The sequence below is a fragment of the Triturus cristatus genome, chromosome 6 (assembly GCF_964204655.1).
Source record: "Triturus cristatus chromosome 6, aTriCri1.1, whole genome shotgun sequence".
NCBI classification, from domain to species: domain Eukaryota; kingdom Metazoa; phylum Chordata; class Amphibia; order Caudata; family Salamandridae; genus Triturus; species Triturus cristatus.
This window is the reverse complement of record NC_140589.1, coordinates 1324299937-1324309065: the sequence shown is the minus strand read 5'-3', so window position 1 is coordinate 1324309065 and position 9129 is coordinate 1324299937. Positions and strand designations below refer to the sequence as shown.

The window sequence follows — 9129 nt, the reverse complement described above, 5'->3', positions numbered from 1 at the left end:
GTAAGGATGGCAAAACCCTTTTCCCATGTGTCTGCAGGGGGCAGACCTTTTTGGCATGTGTCTGCAAAAGGTAAAGTGATATTTTTAGCACAACCTCGTTTACATAATAAATGAAATAAGGAAACTGTCCACATACTGTTAAACATGGGATTACCTCTATCTCAATAGTTAGGGTCCGCACAAGATAGCACCGGATAGCAGGGACATGTGAAGGTGTTGCGGGACATAGGGAGTGCACGGGGCATTACTCTGTAAAAGAAAGATGATGTATTTTAGTGCCCAAGGAGTATACATCTCTTGCTCCAAAAGATATACTGTTGTTCATCTGAGCGACGCGTCTCACAAAGTGGACACATGATGCTCTAATAGCACCCAATTTATAGTGCTATACTGCTTGAGAGGACTAGTCCCAATATGGGGCATAAATGGTGGATCTCAGAAGTTACTAATAGAAAAACCTGCTGTTCCACAAAGCGGCCCTATAGATTACGGGCATGAGGAGCTCAAAACTTAATCTTAAGGAAACAACTAAGATATAAGAAGCGCACTACAGTAGCAAGGCATAAGCTTTAATAAAAAAGACCATGGATCGATAACTAAATCCGTAGACAAATTTATACATGGCTAAAGTTTAACAATGGCACCACGTATATCCAAATGCATTCGGCTTGCCCCGCAGCGAGAATACGTACTTAGCGCTATCAAGTCCCCGAATATTCCAATCAATTCTGAGTTGTCAATGTGACATGCGAAGTACTTACATGCCACAGCAAGAATGAAGGTCCACTCGGCATCCATAGGTGTGTATAGAATCATTATTCCAATGAGGACAATTCCAGCAATCGTCGAGTACATGCGTTTTCAGACACTTCAGATTCCGAGGGAGAGAATTTCCCATACCAGCGTGAACAGCCTGGGCCTCACAGAGCCCTTAACTCCAACCATAATGCTCCTCAGCCTTTTTTAGGGCAGCGTGGGGCCCGCAGGGGAAGACCCAAAGTGCGATTCCAGAATCAGACGCGAGGCAATTACCAGAACCCATGCCATCAGCAGAGCAACCATCAGATGCTAGAAACCCGCAATGGCCAATACTGGAGGAGAGGAACATAATTCCCATCTTTAATTTATCATCTACTCCTCTAGATATTGCTAGCACTAACCTGTTGTCTAAAGGGTTATCTTTTGTACCCCACACTAAAACCAATATCTTTGAGCTCTATCAAGACATCATTACATTCTTTCGCAAGGTTAGGCTCAAGAAATTCTTTATGGACAAAGATAGTTCTTTTAATTACACCACTAATCTTTCAGGTATGTTGAATCACTCAGTATTTATCCCGGCCCTCGACCAACTTGGACCCGAGGTGACGGTGTTTAAACATACTGTCCTCAACTGTTTAAACAGAGCAACTAAATTTGTACCTAAACCGTTGTATAATCTAAATAGAGAAGAATTCCAATCCCTTGATAAAATATCTAATGAAAAAGCACTGACTACCAAAAGTTGCGATAAAGGAGGCGGAATAGTGGTAATTGACACTTCCGCATATGAACAAAAAAGGAAATCACTCCTAAATGATACAAATTTTTACACTCTTCTACATCGAGACCCTACACCTAAGGTTAAGTCTAAGATACAACGTCTGACTAAAAATGCTTTAGACAATGGACTCATTTGTACTAAGGAATTCGACTACTTGAACCAATTGGAACCAAAAATGCCTTGCATTTATGGTATCCCTAAAATTCATAAAGATGTAGTAGATCCTCCCTATCGCCCGAAAGTTTCCACCATTGGCTCTATTACAGAACCTCTTTCCAAATATTCAGACAAACTGTTGAGACCATACATACCCAAAATACCTTCATATGTTATGGACACTACAGCCATCAATAATAAAGTGGAACATCTTCCTTTTAACCAGGCCACAAGCATGCTAGTGACGCAAGACATCGAGGCTTTATATAGTAACATCCCCAAGACAAAGCCATGTTAGCTACCTCCTGGTTTATTGACAAGTACAATGTCAGTTGTCCTAAAACTTTTCTTCTTCAATGTTTGGAAATTGTTCTAACTGAGAACACCTTTGAGTTTGGTAACAATCTTTTTAAACAAACAAAAGGTGTAAGTATGGGAGCCTCTGTAGCTCCATCGGTGGCCAACATCTATATGGCTTACTTTGAAATGAAATACACTAACAGAAGGTCTTAAGTCCAAAGATAAACAAAACGCCGCATGATGCTGTATATACTGTGCACACCTCTTCAAAGAATTAGTACATCACTAAGTAGGGAGATTAAGAGTCCATCAGCCCACCCTTATTGGCGGAGCTTCGTCATATGAGACCCTAGGGGGTCAAAGTCAGGGCCCACACACTCGAGCCACCCGGCTCTACTGGGTACCCGTCCCAATGATCCCCAAAGAGAAAATCTCCTGCCAAAGTGTGCAATAATATTTCAGAGGATTCAAAAAATTGCAGTGTTATAACGTGATAGTGCTCTAAAAATAACTACGTGGTCAAAAAATATGTTTATTGTGAATTGACCAGGTGTCATGTCTAAAAAACCAAATTAGTCTGAAAAAATATGACTAATTCCTGACTTGGTCTCTTAAGGTTACTTTGAAATGATACATATACATAATGAAGTAGCCCCTTTTTACGAGTCTGTCTCGAATTGGTCCTGTTACATCGACGACATTTTTTTATTTGGACTGACACGGAAGATAAACTATCTGAATTCCTTGAATGGCTTAATATGCGTGACAGTAATCTTCGATTCACGTCACCCACTAGCAAAAATCAAGTGGAATTTCTTGATATCCTTATCAGACACAATCAGGGAGTTCTAGAAGTGGACCTGTTTATAAAACCGACGGCACGTAACACGCTATTACATTTTGATAGCTACCATCCTCGTGCCCAAAAACAAAGTATACCCTTCAGTCAATTCCTCCGTCTCCGGAGGAATTGTTCAAATATTAAATGACTTTGATGTCCAGGCAGACACGCTAAAAACAAACTGGCACATGCATCAAGCAAAATACCTCTCGCAAAAATTGCGATTCAGTAAAATAGCCGGTAACCAACTGCAAAACAACACTTTCCAATGCATCAACCCCAGTAGCGAAAATCCCTGAAAATCGCAAAAAATGCTCCCGCTAAATTAGCGATTAGCAAAATAGCGATTATATAATAGCGAAAACCAAAACTGCTCCTGCTAATAGTGAGTAGCTAATAACGACTCGCAAACCAATGCATCAAAACTCGCTAATAGCGATTTTCCCCAAAATCGCTATTTATCAAGAGCAGAATAAGGGGAATCTCAACCAGGAGGTAAAATTGAGGAATACAAAAAAAGAAAATAATAATACATTGCATCACAGGCGCAACCAATTTGAAACCTTTTAAAAATGCACCAGGAGACCCCCTAAGCCATTCACAATGGCAGCCCTCTACCTGCTAGCAAGGAGGATGAGGACAAATGCCGTAGCCCAGCGCAGGCGGAGGATACAGGAGAGGGTGTTCCGAGTGCGCATAACATTACTGGGCCAAAATGAGGAAGAAATATATGATAAGTATTGTCTGAATCGTGCAATGAAAATGCGCCTCATAGCAGATTTGGAACCTCTACTGCAGCACCAGACCCGTAGGACCAATGCCATTCCGGCACACGTCCAGGTCCTTTGTAGCCTGCACCTACTGGTGTCAGGCAGTTTCCAGGGGGTCATAGCAGTAGCCGGAGGTGTATCCCAAAGCGCACTCTCACGCTGCTTCCGGAAATTCCTTGAGGCCATGCTGACAATGATCCATACCCACATCACCTTTCCCACAACCCCACAGGAGTTGAATCAGACCATCTGCATTGACTGCATGCATGTCCCCATCTGTCCCCCCTCAGCCAACTAGTACATCTTCCGAAACAGGAAGTCTTACCACTCCATCAATGTCCAGGTCGTTTGCAATGCTAAGCATATAATAACGGACATCGTAGCCCAATTTCCCGGAAGCACACATGATTCGTATGTATTCCGCCACAGTGGCATCCACAGGCGTCTGCTCGGCGGTGAATTTGGAGAGGGACACCTACTTGGTACATACATATACCTATTTGTGACATCATTATACCAAATGTGATTGCAATACTGTGGCTAACCCTTTGCCTCCCAACCTGTAGGTGACAGCGCATACGCCTTGCGCGAATACATCCTGACCCCTAACCTCAACCCAGCCACACCACAGGAGCAACGTTACAACGCGGCACACATTAGCACAAGGAATGTGGTTGAAAGGACATTTAAAATACTAAAAAGTCGCTTCAGGATCCTACACAAGACTGGTGGTGCTCTACAGTATGACCCTGAAACCTGCTGCAGGATTGTGGCAGTATGTGCCATGCTGCACAACATTGCCACAAGAAGAGGTATACCAATCGAGATGGACGAGAATGACAATGATGATAACGACCAACCACACGCACAACACCGACAGGCACATGTGGCAAACACAGCCGAAGGTCAGAGGAGACGTGCACACATCACACAACATCATTTCTGAGGTAGGTGAAAATGAGCCTTCAAAAGAAGTTGCGGATTGAGAATGTTTTATTTACATGTGCACATGTAAAACAAAAGAATAATTTTTATGAAATTGTGACGGTGATTGCATAGGATGATTAAGTCCAAATAAAGGTTTTCAACAGCACTGGAGGGCAATCACAATGTTGAAAGGGCCAATGGTTACGCCACCATGGCCTGATTGGTGGATATACAGGGCTAGCGCCTCTTGCCACGTATCCCCAGCCTCCTGTCGCATGACTCTGCAACATCAGCCTGATGTGTGCTTGTGGATGTGGAGCTGCGCGAACTGCACCTCCTGCTAGTGCTCACTGGCACAGACACACTACTCAGGCTCGATGCCTCCTCACTACCCTCCTCCCCTTTCAAGTTGCTGGCAATCACAGTCCCAGACTGGAGGTGTTCTACAGCAGTGGTCACTTGGGCTAAGGCCTTTGCAACGTCCCCACAGAAATGGCCCAGATCAATCTGTAAGGACACAGAGCGCCGTGCCACTACTGCAGTGGTGTTGCTCAGCTTGGTTATGGCCCTGGTATTGGATGAGGTACGTACCAAACTCTGCCGATACCACCTATGCCAAGAGCGCTGTCTGTCAAGAACTGCACGGGTGTGCTCCTGTAGGTTATGGTTTGCCTGTTGGTTTCCCTCCGCAACAACTGTAGTGAGGTCACGCACACAGTCCGACATAGTGCTAAAGTTTTGGCCAGCTTTGAGATCTGCATGTTGATGGCGCCCATGTGTCTCCCCTGCAGGCGCTGCACACGAAGCATCTGCGACTCCACGCCACCATATAGATTTGGAGCCAGTTCTACATCGGACGCAATGCAGGTCCTGGGCCTGCGCCGCCATCCGCGTCGGAGCTGTGCTGGTGTTGGAGCTGGTGAAGGGACCCGTGGCTGGCTTGGGACTGTTGTGGGTGCTGGAGTTGGCTCTGGTTCCATTTGTGGCAGTGCGGGTACGTGTGGTGGGGTGGTGTACATTCAGGCTCCACAGGGGTCTCTACATCCGTCTCTGCAGGTGTCTCAGAGATGATGAGCCGGTCACTGTCCTCGGAGTCCACCTGAGCTGCATTTGTGTGTGAAACAGTGCAGTGTTAGTATTGTTTGTTCCAAAATATGATTCTCACATGGCCTACTTCGTACATAATAAATCACTGATCTAAACTAACTGTCTGACGTGAGGTGTTGTTATGTTTAATTAGGCATTGATGACTATCCATGGCCACTTGGCGCACATGACTACAACTCCCATGATGCTTCTTGTGTATGAGGTAATATGTGGAATGGACTTATCACTGCACACTGTGATTTGCCTGGGGGATGTGCATGGATGTACAGTCCGCATAGTATTAGCGCTTGCATGCATCTTACCTGGTTGTGTACTCGCTGTGCCGGAGGTGTCCAATTGGGTGACTCCCACGACTGCCTCGCACTCTATGGTCCAGCTGCTTCCTTCACCCTTTCGGCAATGCGCTCCTTGGCACGCTTCCTGAGGTCATACCACCTCTTCTTCAGGTCTTCTATGCTGCGGTGGGTGACTCCAACAGCATTCACTCTCTCCTTGATGCGCAGCCATATTTTGCGCTTCTCAGCCTCTGGCACCTTCAGGGACAACTTGCCAAACAGTTTGTCGCGGCTGCTGCTCACCCCCTCTAACAGGTGTTCATGTTCCCTGTCCGAGAACTTCATCTTCCTCTTCCTTTGTGTGGCACTGGTCCCAGCAGCATTTTTGTCCATCCTGGTTAGGTGTACAGTAGCAGGATTCTGAAGGTGATGTGTCTCTGCTCAGCTTCGGTGCTTTGCCTCCTCCTCCTCTGAGCTCCTCAGGGCACTGAGTGAAGCATGGACTGAATTACTTCCTGGTTGTGATGTCATCAGCCTGCTTCTTACGCGACCGGCATTTTGCGAATTCGCTAATACCGAAATCGCAAATACCGAAATCGCTATTTGCTAGTTTGTGGGTTGGCGACTCGCAATCATGTTTTCGGTGTTATTTTAGCGATTTTTAAGGGATCGCTAATATTTACCGATCGGGTACATGCATCTCATTTTGCGATTTGTTAATTGCGATTCCTTATTTTTCGTTGATAAGGACTCGCATTTGCGATTTTTGATGCATGTGCACCCAAATCTCTTGCTCGTGGTTATCCACACAGAATTATTTGGGAATCTTTTAAGCGAGCAAGATTCTGCGACCGAGACTGTCTTCTGCAACCCAAAACATTAACTACCAATAATCAATTGGTATGTTTCACTAAACATTCTACTATGAACAATAAAGTCCGACAAATTATCAATTCTAATTGGCACATTCATAACAGCAATCAGGAAGAGAAAGAAAAGGTACCCAAACCGCTTTTCGCTCACCGGAGAAATAAAAACATCAAGGACCTCATTACCAGGTCCAGATTTACAGAAGGGACCCCATTTGTTCAGAAGACCATTGATGGCACTGCACCTATCAAAGGCACATATAAATGTATGAACTGTAAAGCGTGCGACACAGCTATAGAGGGTGTCAATTACATCTATCAAGGATATATAATTCGCCCACAAAAGTTCTCAAACTGCAAGACTAAAAATGTAATATACCTCCTTGTCTGTCCTTGTGGGGTGGGATATGTGAGGGAGACCTCCAGATCTTTTTGTACTCGCCTTACTGAACATCGCTCTGCCATCCATACTTCTAAAATTAATGCTCTATTAGTAAAGCATTATCTTGAATTCCAACATAAGCCCACTGAAATTCGCTGGTTTATAATTGAAAACATTGATTCAGGATCTATTGCTAAAACCAAAGAGGTCCAAAAAAAACGCGAGGTTTTTTGGATTTTCACCTTAGCTTCATATAAGAAGGGTTTGAATAATGACATCCCATGGGAAAACGCAATAATATACAATTCCAGATGATGGATGTCACCCCTTCTCTTTCAGCTGTAACCTTTCTAAAAAGTGGTCAGGTTTCTATCTTTTGTGCATATCATATTTTTGTAATCCAGGGCTGTTTGAAATTGCTTATAATACTTTAAGCAATCTTTATTTCACAAGATATACTTTTCTGCTTCTTTTACATTATTGTGACAAGTATCTTGGCGTCAACCGGTTTATCCAACCCCGTCTTCGCTTTCTATACCACGAGGGTTAGCATTCTAGCATTTTTTGCGCTCCTTCACACGCAGGCCACAGAGACCTGGTAGTACCCCCCACTTGGGCTCTATGCTCCTGTGACGCGGAAGCACAGAGCAATAATTTTTGGCGCGTTCGATTCGCCTATTTAAAGACGGGTAGCAGGTATAGGCTCTTTACACACCTATGGATGCCGAGTGGACCTTCATTCTTGCTGTGGCATGTAAGTACTTCGGATGTCACATTGACAACTCAGAATTGATTGGAATATTTGGGTACTTGAGAGCGCTAAGTACGTATTCTCGTTGCGGGGCACGCCGAATGCATTTGGATATACGTGGCGTCATTGTTAAACATTAGTCATGTATAAATTTGTCTACGGATTTAGTTATCGATCCACGGTCTTTTTTGTTAAAGCTTATGCCTTGCTACTGTAGTGCGCTTCTTATATCTTAGTTGTTTCCTTAAGATTACGTTTTGAGCTCCTCATGCCAGTAATCTATTGAGCCGCGTTGCGGAACAGCGGGTTTTTCTATTGGTAACTTCTGAGATCCGCCCTTTATGCCCCATATTGGGACTAGTCCTCTCAAGCAGTATATCACTATAAATTGGGTGCTATTAGAGCATCATGTGTCCACTTTGTGAGACGCGTCGCTCAGATGAACAACAGTATATCTTTTGGAGCAAGAGATGTATACTCCTTGGGCACTAAAATACATCATCTTTCTTTTACAGAGTAATGCCCCGTGCACTCCCTATGTCCCGCAACACCTTCACATGTCCCTGCTATCCGGTGCTATCTTGTGCGGACCCTAACTATTGAGATAGAGGTAATCCCATGTTTAACAGTATGTGGACAGTTTCCTTATTTCGTTTATCATGTAAATAAGGTTGTGCTAAAAATATCACTTTACCTTTTGCAGACACAAGCGAAAAGGGTCTGCCCCCTGCAGACACATGGGAAAAGGGTTTTGCCATCCTCACCACCCGTGAAGCATTGTTAGTTTGATGTCTTGGGCTCAAGCATCATTTTCAATATTAGAGATTTGATACGATTAATTTTCAGGTAAACTTTTTTTGTCATTTAGTGTTTCTATTTATTTCCCAGAGTTTACTTCTATTCACTATTGATAACTTATGGATATATTTTCTTTAGATCCTTTTGTGGAAAAAATCATTTCATTCTACCTTTTCATATATCATTGATTTGGTGGATTAAGGGCCTCAGACAGGTAATTTGTGAAAAATCCTAAAATACCTAGCAAATCTTTCAAGGCTTGATACTTGATGCATTAATATATTCTTTTGTCAATCCTCTTTTCAGTATTATCAGTCCGTTTAAGATCCTTGCCAGTATCCGGTTTTCACCTGCTATCTAGGTAAGCTGTACTCTCAACATAGGGTCCTCTAAGAGCACGTATTAGCTTT

The 9129-nt window shown here is 43.8% G+C and overlaps 1 long non-coding RNA gene across 1 annotated transcript; it reads left to right on the top strand.

The window, feature by feature from the left end:
- Nucleotides 1-7847: 7847 nt before the first annotated feature.
- LOC146821378 (uncharacterized) lies at nt 7848-8758 on the top strand. The gene is made up of 3 exons (XR_014962706.1): nt 7848-7924; nt 8437-8531; nt 8625-8758. It is a non-coding gene; the product is annotated as an uncharacterized LOC146821378 (long non-coding RNA).
- Nucleotides 8759-9129: the final 371 nt, after the last annotated feature.